This window comes from Stegodyphus dumicola, chromosome X2, assembly GCF_044657685.1.
Source record: "Stegodyphus dumicola isolate Sdum_Otavi_A_Nest chromosome X2, ASM4465768v1".
NCBI classification, from domain to species: domain Eukaryota; kingdom Metazoa; phylum Arthropoda; class Arachnida; order Araneae; family Eresidae; genus Stegodyphus; species Stegodyphus dumicola.
Genome location: NC_140781.1, coordinates 54,315,271 through 54,328,438, shown reverse-complemented (window position 1 = coordinate 54,328,438; position 13,168 = coordinate 54,315,271). Strand labels below are relative to the sequence as shown.

At 33.7% G+C, this 13,168-nt stretch overlaps 1 protein-coding gene across 1 annotated transcript in view; it reads right to left on the bottom strand.

Moving 5' to 3' along the window:
• LOC118186905 (glutamate-gated chloride channel-like) overlaps positions 1 to 12,782 on the bottom strand; it is a 91,482-nt gene extending 78,700 nt beyond the window's left edge. Inside the window, exon 1 of the mRNA XM_085810188.1 lies at positions 12,640 to 12,782. The gene's annotated coding sequence lies outside the window, so the exon portion shown is untranslated. The remainder of the gene's footprint in view (positions 1 to 12,639) is intronic.
• Between the last annotated feature and the right edge of the window lie 386 nt (positions 12,783 to 13,168).

Below are 13,168 nucleotides of genomic sequence, written 5' to 3'. Positions count from 1 at the left end.
GCCCTCTCCTATCTAGGAACAATAACTCCCTGGGCCCCGTGAGGCTGCCTCGGGTGTTTATAATAGAGAACTAAAGATCAATACATGGCCAAACAGGGGCTGAGGATTATTGTTTGACAATTGTTACGTGACAATAGCTTTGTGTGTGTGCATGGCCGTTAGAATAACACAGATACATGAAAATATACAAAACAAGTACAAGATTAGATACATGTACAGACAAAAACAAACAAATACTAACAGATACGAACATAAAGATGCATTGATATTAAGAAAAATATGAAGAGAGACACATATGTAAGATAGTAATACAAAAGTAAAATGCTAAGATACTAAAAAATGCTAAAATACAGAATGGGGTAAAGGGAGTCATATGTGTATTGCTGGTATCCTTGTGGTTGTAAGTCTGCTGTGAGTACTTAAACACAAAGATAAAAGTACCGGATGTAGAGTTATGGCGCCAGGAGTTAGTGTTAGAGTTCGCTGAAAGTACAGTCTGCACTATAGTTCAGGCTACACTAAAGTTTATTGTACACTGTGGTACTAATAGCACTAAATTTGGAGTTTGGCACTCACTATGTTTTAACACAATTGCTCTAGGTTGGTACAGTCGCTACAGCGCAGACACTATGTTAGGCACAGTAATTTGAGTACACAGTCACAATGGTTGCACAATTACTATGACAATGAACAGTTTAAGAGAGTTATCTAAGTCACGGCGTAGGGTTTTGATGGTCACTGATGTATGCACTAGTTGGGGTTGGTACACGATGTATACGTGCGGTGTACCGTGACTGCAGTAGGTTGGAAGGTGATGTAGGCATTCGAAGGCACGTTGTGTTGACACAGTTGGTACTCTGCTAGCACACGGTAAGGTAAGTACTAAAAAAGATTGATGCGTGCACAATAAATTGAAGGCTTGGTGGTAGGGAGCTTTTGCTTAAAAACTTGCGAGGGTGGCTCCTGAGTGAAAAGCTTTTGATAAGGTTGGATAGTCGGTAGGTGGGACGGAAAGATGATCATGTTGAAAGAGTTGCTGGATGGGTCTTGGTCTATTGCGGTGAGCAGATATCTTGGCCCGTTGCCCGATTTGAGTGGCAGCTTTGTAGATTTTGATTATGGCTGGCTTGTGGGTGAATGCATCTCTGTTCATGGTTGGACATGGAAGGTGATGGTCGATGTGTCTGAACAGAGTAAGCAACAAGTTACAAAGATATGCTCGAATTATCAAGAGAATTTGTAATTCTTCAAAATTTCCCATGATGTTCTACTACGGCCCACCACTGACGGAGCGGTAAAGTCACTGAACACTGGAAGTTTGGTCGAGGTTCGAATCCCGCGAAAGGGCTGGCTGCGTGGGCGTTTTCGTGTTTTTCCCCATGTGTAACGTGTATACGAACCAGTTTCTCTTGGAGAGTCCTTCCCGAAGGCATCCTTTCCCTTAGACAGATAGCCCTCGAGGCTTTGCCGTAATCACATAAATCAAACCATCTTCTACTACGAAATCTTCTATCGTGAGCTACATCTTGTTTTCTCCCCTCGTCTTTCTGGTCATGCTTGAAAAATAATAGGTCTCTTCCCTAATCAAGCACTCATCTAATATCAAATCAGCTGCATATAAATTATCATCATAATTTTGTCGACAGATCTCGGTCATGACTACAAAAGTGATCGGTTTCACATTCTCTAGTCAACTCTCTACTAAGTTCATTCGTACCAACAAAAATGTTACATATATAAACAAATTTAAGAGGGTAAGTCCCCAAAAGTTATCATGCGACGAAAACTGCAGTAATTTGAAAGTTTACTTTATTTTGTCGCTAAACTGGAATCAATGTTTGCGACCTCTTGCTCAGTAGTCGTGAAGTCTTTTCGAAACTCCCTGTATATGTTCGTATTACAGTTCAATTGCTTATTAGTTCGTATAGCTTATAAGTTCGTATTACATCGTGTACCAACCCCAACTAGTGCATACATCAGTGACCATCAAAACCCTACGCCGTGACTTAGATAACTCTCTTAAACTGTTCATTGTCATAGTAATTGTGCAACCATTGTGACTGTGTACTCAAATTACTTTGCCTAACTTAAAAGTTCCTTCCCATCCTTCGAAAAAGTATTATGCTTACAGGATTTATGTTGATGCTCAGAAGATTTTTTTTCAATAAAAATACGACCGTCACCATTTCAAACCTTCTTTACTTGCAGCATAATTAAGCATATCATGCAAGCATGTAATAATGAGCACATGAGATATTATCCTCGCACATTTCATTAAAAATTTCACATCATTGTTCACTATATGTAGCTATAAATGAGAGTTTGCTGTCTACAAAAGCAAACAAACGTTGAAACGTTGGAGAAACATTTTAATTTTAAAGACAAAAAATGACTTTCGTAACTAGATGGTCTTATAAAAGCATTTTATCATTCGTTGTTAATGTCGTCAATTTTATAAAGGAGTGGAGGGGAGTTCAGAGTTTTCTATACTTTTAGCTAGATCTTCCCATGTTTCCCATATGTGAAAGGCCAAAGCGTCAATGATAGTTATGCTGTAATTGAAAATGTTATAATAAGTTTAACTTTTTATCAAGAAGGTCGCCATTTTATGATTAACAGTTAAAATTCAGTTGAAAAGAAACAGAGCTTGACATGTAATGGAACACAGATTGTACTTGAAAGGGACAGTTTTCCTGCTTAAAATGAGAGCAGGGGCTCTGATAATTAAACTGAATTTTTTTATTGCATTTAGCGTTCCACTGAAAAAATACTAACAGTCCATTCCAGCGATAGAATTCAGCGTATTCGCTATGCAAACATAATCTTTATTTGAAAAAAACTGCAAATCTTCTTATGTCGTCCTAATGAACTGTCACTTCGCTCTTTAAACATCATTCAAAACAACCGAACTCATTAGCCATTTAACCGTTTCATTTTCGAGAAGGTTTCCCGAAAACGTTGCCAGGGTGTAACACAAGCGACGACCGATAAAAGCTATGAAAATAAGTGAACGCAATTAAATAAATCTGCATTTTAAAATAAAATGCACTCATCGAAACAAATTTAGATCTTAATTTCCTACGCCTTGATATTTGAAAATCTGTAGAGTTCACATGGGTTAACTTCTAGCTGAAAGTGTAATAACAGGAAACTACACAGAAGAAAGGGTTCAAACCCTTTAATTAACTGTTTAAAATGTACAATGCGTCAGCTCGACGTTAACAAACTTCGCCTGTACTTGGGTGGAAACTGAAAGTCAAGTAATTGGAAATTAAAAGTTGAAATGTTTAACAAGTGCTAAACTAAACTACAAGGCTCAGCGAGATTCCGAACTTCAACCACCTTCTAAAACTAGTGGCAGCAGATATAAATGCAATTAAGCCACTTGAACCAGCAATAATCAAAAGTATCTTACAGCAGAGACGATAGCTAGTGCCTAACTCTCTAACTTCCCTTCTAAAACCTCGGCATTTAAACATTTCCTCCTCAAGGCAGAATTTGCATACTTCCACGCGCGCTACCAAATTTAACTATTCTGGCACTGACAATTAGGGGAATGAAGGCTTATAGGAAAGTCTGAACTAAAATTTAAATTATTAGTTAAAATAAATATAAATCCCTACAAATAAAAGGCGTAATAAAATTATCAAAATTCTGAAATCTTTGAAAATGGGCACTTTTTGCCTATTACAACATATGGCTATACTATTATTTTACTTCGTTATTGGATTTTGTATTGTTATGTAGCTCTGATTATTAAATGAGCATCGCTATACAATATATGTGACTTCTGAAAAATAAATAGTATCCACATTGTTTTACTTTGAAACTAAAATTCTTAGTCTTCAGCTGGCAGCCAGAAGCTGTGTTAGCGTCTGCACGGTATATTTTCGGTTTATTGTTAGATTTTTGCAGTTCTAAAGCACTTCTTGTAAAAATTAAAGGGATGTGTTGTAGGGTCCTATTTAATTTTACTAATAGTTATTTTAATTTGTGAGCCTTTCTTAATTTCTGTTGTTTCTCCTAGCATTTCTTCGCCAGGATGTAAATGAAGTAGGTGATTTAGAGTATTTAAAACTAGACAGAGAGTGATTTCGCTAGTCAAAGCGCACGTTTACTAGTTTGTTCTCCAGCTGTAAATCTTAGTAGCGGCTACGCCATTTGGCCACCGAGATAGTATCCGGCCGGTGTAGGCTTTACCTGCTAGTTTAAATTGAATTGCGTAATATAGCACCACATCTTTTCCTTTAAATTTATTGTTAAATTAGCTTTTAAGTTATCACCGCAAGTGGTCGGTGCTGTTTTGTAAGCACGTAAGTTCGTGCCTTCTGTTCTCAGCGTTACGGACAGAAAATTCCGTATAGAAGGGTGGCTTTCGTATTGATTACACAAAAAAAAATTCTGCCAGCTTTAAATGCGTTAGATTTCAGACTGGATGTATATTGAAAGAAAAGGAATCAAGGTACAAAGTGAGAGAGTCGTTTTTAATTATAATCAAGTAGCTACCATTTATTCATGACATTTTGAGGAATTTTGAAATTTCAGGGCTAAACACGTAACGCTCAGAGGGTGTGGTGAATAAAAGGGTCTTTTACAACCTTTTCCCTTGTTGTGTTCATCTTAACGCCTGTGCGAGAATTCGCATTGTACTGCACTTAAGGTGATCTAGTTGCCAGATTATGATAGCGATAGATCCACAGTGTTTAAACTAGATCCCACAATGTTAAAACTTGATTTCTAACAGTTTATAACAATTCACTGTATTTGGACTAATAATGTTTTATTGGCAAAATAGCAATCGATATAACTATTTTCAAGGTTAATTTTTAACGCTTTCTATCATTATATTTTAAATGCTCAACATATTTACACGGCAGTGTCGAAAGCTGCCTGTAAAAAAAATCTGCGTCACTTCCCGTCCTGGGTCGTAAACCGTCTCCTCCCATCAACAGAATGCAGCGGGAAAGAAGGGAAAAAAAACATGTAAAAATATCACGTGATACTTTGTAACATTAGCTGTCTGCAGATGGTACTCAAGTGATCAGCGATTACGTTTTCTTTGAAAATCCTGCTTTTAAAAAAATTGTTACTTTATATCATAATTAAGAAGCAAACTGTTGCCTTGCAAAATTTGTAGAGTATTGTTTAATTTTCTAAAGCGTTATTTTAACTTAAAGTATATTTCCGTTCAATTCTCAATTAATTGCTAGCCAGAATCCAAATTTTCAGCACATGCGACGTTAAATTAAGTAAAAGGAATGAAGTACTGAAAGGAAAGTTTTGGAGGGTGAAATCAGAGCGTGTTCTGCCTGCCTGAAGGACGCCTTGCTATCTTTGATTCTCTAGCTATTAGAATTCGGAGGCGTTGAGTTATTCTTGCTATTAGGCTTGTTAACGCCGACTTTCTAGTCAGAGGCCGTTAGGCTGTATTTAACTTCGTTAATTTTTAAGTTATTCATTACCTTTTGATATATGCCAAAAGTGTTGTTTTCTGTAAGCACGAGTTGGTGCCATCTTTTAAACTTTATTTGAGTTAATAAAGGGTTCTTTACACCCTTTTCCTGACTTTGTAGTATACTTTAAAAGATTCGGTGAGAATAACTTTATGTTAGCTAAATATACACAACGTTATAACTTGAAGTGGCGAAATCAAAGAAAGAAAACTGACATTTAAGATTATGAAATGTAGGGTAAATGCTGGCACTAACTAAAAAATATTTAAAAAACTGCTGTCATGATAATTATAATCCATGAACACGCACACATTCAGCCACAAAAACTCATCTTTTAAAGTTGGGTGAGTTTTTAAAAAGTAACGAAATAAATTTCCTTCCACTTAACCGAACATTTCATTGGTTTATTCAATATATCAGGACCGATTTCACGATTAGGCAGACTTAAGCCATCCCATAGGCCGAGGCACACAGGCATTTGTTTTACCCATACTTAAAGGAAAGACAGATCATTAAATCGTTTTGATGTTTAGAGTCTAACTCAATGTTGTTTAATTTAATGACGTATAAATATTCTTTGAATCTTAGAAATGAAGATATATTGAAACCTTTTATGAAGATTATCTCCTTAAGACAACCTATTCTGAAAATGACCAGTTTCTTGAAAATATAATTAAATAATTAAATAATTTGAACCTCACCGATATTATATTACAGAGTTGGCCAAACTTCATGTCAGTAAGAGCCGCACACTTGAATTCAGGAATGCTCGAGAGCCGCATCTAGATTTTCTAAAAGCCACAATTTCATATTTACATCATTATAGAAGTAGTGGAGGAGGTTTTAAATAGAAAGAAATCCCTGATGACTTTGTAAAATGAGTCTAAACTAATTAATTACTTCCTTTTGGACCTTGAATAGTTTTAGTTTACCATATTTCATACATATATTTTTATATGCATGAGCCGCACAAATTGCCTGTGAGAGCCGCATCAGGCTCGCGAGCCGCACTTTGACCACCCCTGTTATATTATATATTCTAAAGCGACCACCTTCGCAGAAAACCATATCATCTGGAACCATGTATGGGCGTCATAGAGAATATTTTTTAAAAAATAACGTGAGAAAAAGAAAAGTAATTGACATCACACATTTTTTAAACACGTTAGTATATTTTACTTACTTCATAGAGAATAGTTCTCATATTACACATAAGGGAGTGAAAATTCCCACTGTTAAACCGTTCGCCGAGACCAGTGGTTTGACAGCTCGGCTACTGGTCGACTAATATTCTTTGCGTATCAGTAAACCTGATCATTTCTTTATTCAAGCACATCATATATTAACAATGAAGGCTATTCTTTTAATAGAAGTTGAAAATTAGAAAATGAATTTTTAATTCAAATCTATATGCTTTAAAAAGTAGAATATTAAGCAATGAGATCGAATAAACATATTGTGGAGTCGTCTTATCACAAATGCGATGTAATGAGAAGCAGTTCAAACAAAGAACATTTCCAAAACCATTACAATGCTTTGAGGAACTTCTGAAATAAAGACCTAATGACATTGAATAAAATGGCAAAGCAAACTTTCAATAAAGAATAAAGGAGGTGGAAATAAAAATACACATGAAGAAAGCTGTATTATCATTCTGTAACTTTGTCAAGAGGAGGTCGGCCAGTGAGTGACAACACCTCTTTTCCTGCAGAACCTTTTTTGTTGTTGCTTTTGTACACTTTAAATTAACCAAATAAATAAATAAATAAATGTTTTTAATACCTCCGAAAATTCAACATTTTAGTATTCTACACAATCAGAATTCATCCTGTTGAATATGGATCTACGTTCTATGTTATCTAATGTTATGCTGCTGTTCTATGTTATCTAATGTTATGCTGCGCTATCAGTATTAATTATAAAGCTTGAATTAAATTATTAAGTTGCGTCATCAGGATTTCTGCGTTTCTACGTCTCAGTGTTCCTACATCAGTACTTCTAAATTTGTTTTTATTAGATATACATATATACACGTATAAGAGTTGATATATATGTATGTATGTATAAGAGCTGCGGATCACTTGGAATTATAATTGCCGGTCGCAGTTTATTGAAATTAATGCTTGCGTTCTCGATAGTAAAAGGAAATACTGGTTCAACAAATGAAATGACAGTGAAATTCTCTAAGGCGACTACCAAGTGATGTTGTTCTTCTGTGATAATGGATAATTTAAAGAGTAGTAAATTCAACTTTCACAAAAAAAATTGCTATATTTGCGAAATCTCTGAAAAATTCCTCAAAATTTGTGCAACGATTATGCAACTGAATAAATTTGATTACTAACCTAGACAAAGAGAAAGTAACCAATCTATCCTTCACACTTTTCTAGACTTTAGACTGGAAGTAAAATATACTAACGTGTTTAAAAAATGTGTGATGTCAATTACTTTTCTTTTTCTCACGTTATTTTTTAAAAAATGTAGATAAGGGAGAAATAAACTTTATCTTAAATTTTACATAATATGTTGGATTCTTTCATAATTTTAAGCACATTTCTTTCCCTGTCTACAGATACATAACAACGAACAATAAAAAAATAGCTTTGTGTAACTTCAGTTTTCAAATTTTATCAGCTCTAGAGTTACAAGATGGATTTTTTTGGCAAGGTAAATTATTTTATGATGCAATTATTCTACAATATATTTTCCACAGTAATTCACATATGTATCGTTACGACGTCATTTTCAAGCCATTGGTCAATAAAGTAATCATACAATTCCTGTATTCATTACATGCTGAATTTTCTTGTATAGGAATGCAACAACTATCGCCATATTCTGTGAGTATGCATGCGAGGAACGCTCACATTCTGAAACGAGTTCTAATTTCTTCTTTATTCCTGTACTCTTTAACAAATCCCAAGTCTTGTTTCTTTATCTAGCGACATTGATTTAACTGGAAATTGCAACATTTTCTTTTCACGAATGAAAAAAGTTCTTTTAGTTTAATTTTTTATAAGTGCAACTCCAAAGTCCATCAGAATTCTTTTACGATCCCAGTCAATAATATAATTTTTAATTAAATAAAATAATGTCTCATAAGTTTGCCTTAGTTTATGGATGTTAAGCAAAACAGCACAGGAATAGCATTTATCTCTTTGGAGGTGCTCTCAGTATCAAAACAGATAGTATTAAATTTGAAAAAATGATTTGAACAACTTTTAAGAGATCCATCTATGAAGCTAGTTTGGCCGCTTTTCATTGCTTTTCTTCCCTTCTTATTCGAAAAAGCTGAACTTCGGCTATCTTTTAAATCATCAACTATCAAGAATTTAATAATATATCTACCATATACAATAATTAATTTGAAATTTCTAAATAAGTATCTTCTCGGGAGTATTCGTCCATACTTTGCTTAGAATTTGTCCATACTTTGCTTAGTTTTGGAAAATGAGGAAAATTAGACAAAAAAGCAACCTTGTGTTTGGCAGAGATTTAACTGGAACTCTGTCTGTTTCGAGGTCGAATAGGTAGAGGTCCCTCTTCGTCGGAAGCAAAGAAAATTCCCGCTTCTTTCTTGATCTTTTGCTGTAACCGGCATTTTCTAGAAAGTTCTTCCAGATTCGTTCGTTTGCCCACTTGAGCCATTTTTTTTTTTTTTTTTTTTTTTTTTTTTTTTTTTGGAAGGGGGTGGAAAAATCGCCATTTCACATTATTACTGAATTCCTTCATTTTCGGATGTTCGTAAGTTTTTCTTTTCAGCAGCAGGCTTTTTTTTGCTCCTGGCGAAGAGGAACCTGTATCTGATCGCCCACGAAATCGATAGCGTCTCAATTAAATTTAACCAAGCACAAGTTGTCCCCCCCTTTTGCTTAATTTTAAGTTTTAGTATGTTTCTCGTCTCTCTTGGAGAATGTTAGTTAATACGTCAAAGCTTTAATTGTATAATTTTCCTACTTCTTAATTGTAAATTTGGGAGACTGGAATATTTTCTTCTCTTGCTCCGCAAATATTTGCTTGTTTTACTAAAGAATTTACTGCATCATGTTGACATGAACGAAATGTTTCTTCTGAAATGATTTCATCTGTGGTTTTAAGTGCACCCTTGAAGTTTTTAGTTCCTTCGTTTATGTAATTCCAACAAACTACATTTTTCTTATTTCTATCCCGAATTCGATACTGATAACTTTTATAAAGGGTAATGATTTTTTTCCCGTTTAGTCTCAGATATTTTTAAAATTAAACATATTCATTAAGATAAGAAATGAAAATAACAGCTAATATTGCAACAAAATTACATATAGATTGAAATTAAAGATTTCGATAAACAGACTAAACTCAGATACGTCTTCGATCTTTTAAGTACCGAGGCGAAGATTCACTTATTCACAAAGAAACAGCCCAACCCTTCTTAATGACTAACCATGGCATCCGAGGAATACTGCACTCACCGATGAGAAGTTGATGAGTTCTGTTTTTGTATTTTTTTGAAGGAAAAATATTTAAGTATCTTATTTAAATATTTTTTCAAGCCCTGTTGCATACATAAGAAACATATATCCTCGTAATTACATACAAGAGTACATATATGTTATTCCCTTTGTGGTTTGCAATATATATGTAAATTTATAATTAATAAATCTTTTAAAGTGAACTTCAAACAAGCATCAAAACTATATTTTACACCTATGATTTAAAAATGCACTTATCATAGCCTTTTTATTTACAAAAGATATTTCCCACTTTACTCCAGCTTTTTACTCTATTCAAGTCGGTAAAACCAATAAATAGAATGATCGACCTGATAATTCATTTCCAGTTTCAGACCAAGTGATGGGCTGGCTGTGAGCTGTAGTGAGCTAAGAAAATGTTAACAAAGGGCTCGTACTTTATATTATGGAAACAAAGCATCAACATCTAATTACATATTTCACTTCTTAGAAAGACAGGGAAATAGAAACAGTTGTGAATAAACAAGTATCTATAAAAAAATTAAATTTAAAAAAAAATTGAAAGGTTTCAGATTTTTAAATTACGTCTAAAGGGCGTTTTTAACGCTTTGTGCGTTACCTTTATTTATTAAATAATATCATGTTCTTTGCACTAAAACCATAAAATTCAGTTCAATAGCAATGTCGCAAAATAATTTTAAAATGAGCATATCTTTAGAATTTCTGATACACAGTTCCGCAGGCTAGAGATAAAAAGGTTTCCCCTCCCCGTAGAGTGCTGCCATTGCTCGCTTTGAAATCCTTGTGTTTATTAATCAAAAATTCGCTACAGTTTTACAAAATATGAAATCGATAATAAAACAAATTCCAAATTTCAAATTTGGTCTTCCACATGCCCATATTCGTAGGATTACGTCATTCAAAATTCGATGGCTCTATGTACCGTAGTTTTATCGCAATGCGAGAAATATACATACATTTATGCAGATTTTTCATTATTTAATTTCGTCAAATATAATGCAGGGCTCTAACATTTGGTGGCAACAGTTTGAAAACTGAAACGGACATGTGTAGTGATTCAACGCAAAATCGCGAAACGAAAACAATAGTCCTTCAGGCACAAAGCCCATTTAGACTAATAAAATTTAAATTTACAGAAATATAAGCATTACAAAATATTTCAGAAATTACATAAAACACAGAATAAACTTATGGAGCGAAAGTTGCCTCACATTACATTTTCTTTCACATCAGTTGATCTTCTGCGAGGTCGAGCGATAATTTTTCAAAAACATGTTTACAAAAGTTTTAGGATTAAATTTTCTTAACACTTTTCCGTTTAAGGATAGCGTCGCTAAATCTAAAATAGGTTCTACAGTCAAGAAGCTCCTCTTGCCACATAAATATTGTTCATTGAGTTTAAAGCTCCTTCAGACTAACATCTGAAGTTCAATGAGTAACATATGTTTTGAATAAATTAACTAGTAAACAAAAGAACATTGGAAATTAGAAGCAAATTTAACAAAGTAATGTAAATATGAGCGCATTTTGCTCAGAAAATTCTCCGCGAAAGCATGCCTTTATCAGTTCTCCTCATATGTTTTGCCATCTCCTACTAAATAAACACACAAACCCTCCTTATTCTTAATATGATTTAGTAATTAGTTTCACATTAGATGGTACGAAGCCTTTTAAAAATTAGGATACATTTCATAAACAAATACGTGCTTATTAGTGCTCAATTCGAATTGGGTTTTTTATAGCAGTGTTCCTCAAGCTTTTTAGCCTCGTAATGTACATGTACATATTGCTCAATGAAAAAAAAAGTAAATTCCTGAACGAAAATCATGTAATAATGAAATGTTAATAAACAAACAGATATAATCTATAAAATCGTCTCATAAATCTAAATAGAACAATAATGAAAAATGCGTACTAATATTGTTAAACTATTTAATAATATATAAAAGAGAAAGAGTTCTTCAAAATTTTTCGCGTCCTATATAATTTGTCTTCATTCTGGTACATCCGTGTTCATATTTTGGTAACCACTGGCTAGCATTAAAGAGCAAATGACAGCTCTCTCTGTAGCTCTATTCTAGTATTTATTGAAAGCACTTCTGGTGTTAAACCTCCTGTGAAATTAAGAAAGATATTTTTCATTTCTTTCCTGAAGCATTGATATTCAGAGAGACCTAAATACAACTTTCTTTTCAAAATAAATCTCCCTTTAAGACCTCTAGCACATCCTTTTTTCCTCCTCGTAATTAACGTCATTCTTCCCTTCTTGACCGCATCTGAGACACCATTTGTTTCACTATTACCTACTGGTGATTGTTGCGGCGTGAAGGTAAGTTTCAGTGCATGTCTCTCATCTTCATTCCGCCGCTATCACCTTCAAGCAAGGATCTATAAAAACGTCTGACATAGTATTTTAAAACAATTCGGCAACATATTTCATTAATTCTTTAAAAGAGAAAATTATTCATTTGGAGAGAAGATAAAAATCATTCAAAATAGGCGTGACGGTAAATATGCTAAATTAACAGTATTACTTAGAAAATTCCCAATTTCGCGTAGATCGTGTAGAAAAAGTAATGATCTATTTTTCACCGGAAACTTTTGTTTCCTCCTAAAAATCCTGTTTTGCTGTATGATGCATGTAATATTTGTTTTGCCATTAACTAACATTTAGTATGTATAAAAGAAATTTTAAAATATGAAATAGCACTTACCTTAACCTGAACAGTAAGGTTCTTTTTCATCGATTGAAGCGCATTCCTTCATAGTCTTTAGATAAAGCAGTTATTGAAAGAAGAAGCAAGTTCCTGGTAAAGAGAGAAAAACGGATCATATCATCACATCTCGTAGTTGGTCACTCACAAGTGACGTCACGTGATAAGTTACGTCTCAAGACTAAATAAAGAATTCAAAGAGTGCCCATCTCGGGTTTCAAGATGGAGAGAGAAAAATTTACACGCTAAAAGTTGTAGATCGCATCTTCTATTTACTAACAAAGAGTCTGAGCAACTGCTACAGAATCCTTACTTAGATGTGACTACCAAAAATAAAAAATCAAATCAAAAAAATTTTTACTATTACATTTGTAAATGTAAGTTATTCAAATAAAAGTATCCCTTTTAATCTACTAATAATAATTAAATAAATTTTTACTTTACACTTTTTTAAAACAGTGGCATTATATTTATTAATGGTTTTTTTTTAGATTAAGAAAAATTAATTCTACCTCAAATTTCAGAATCG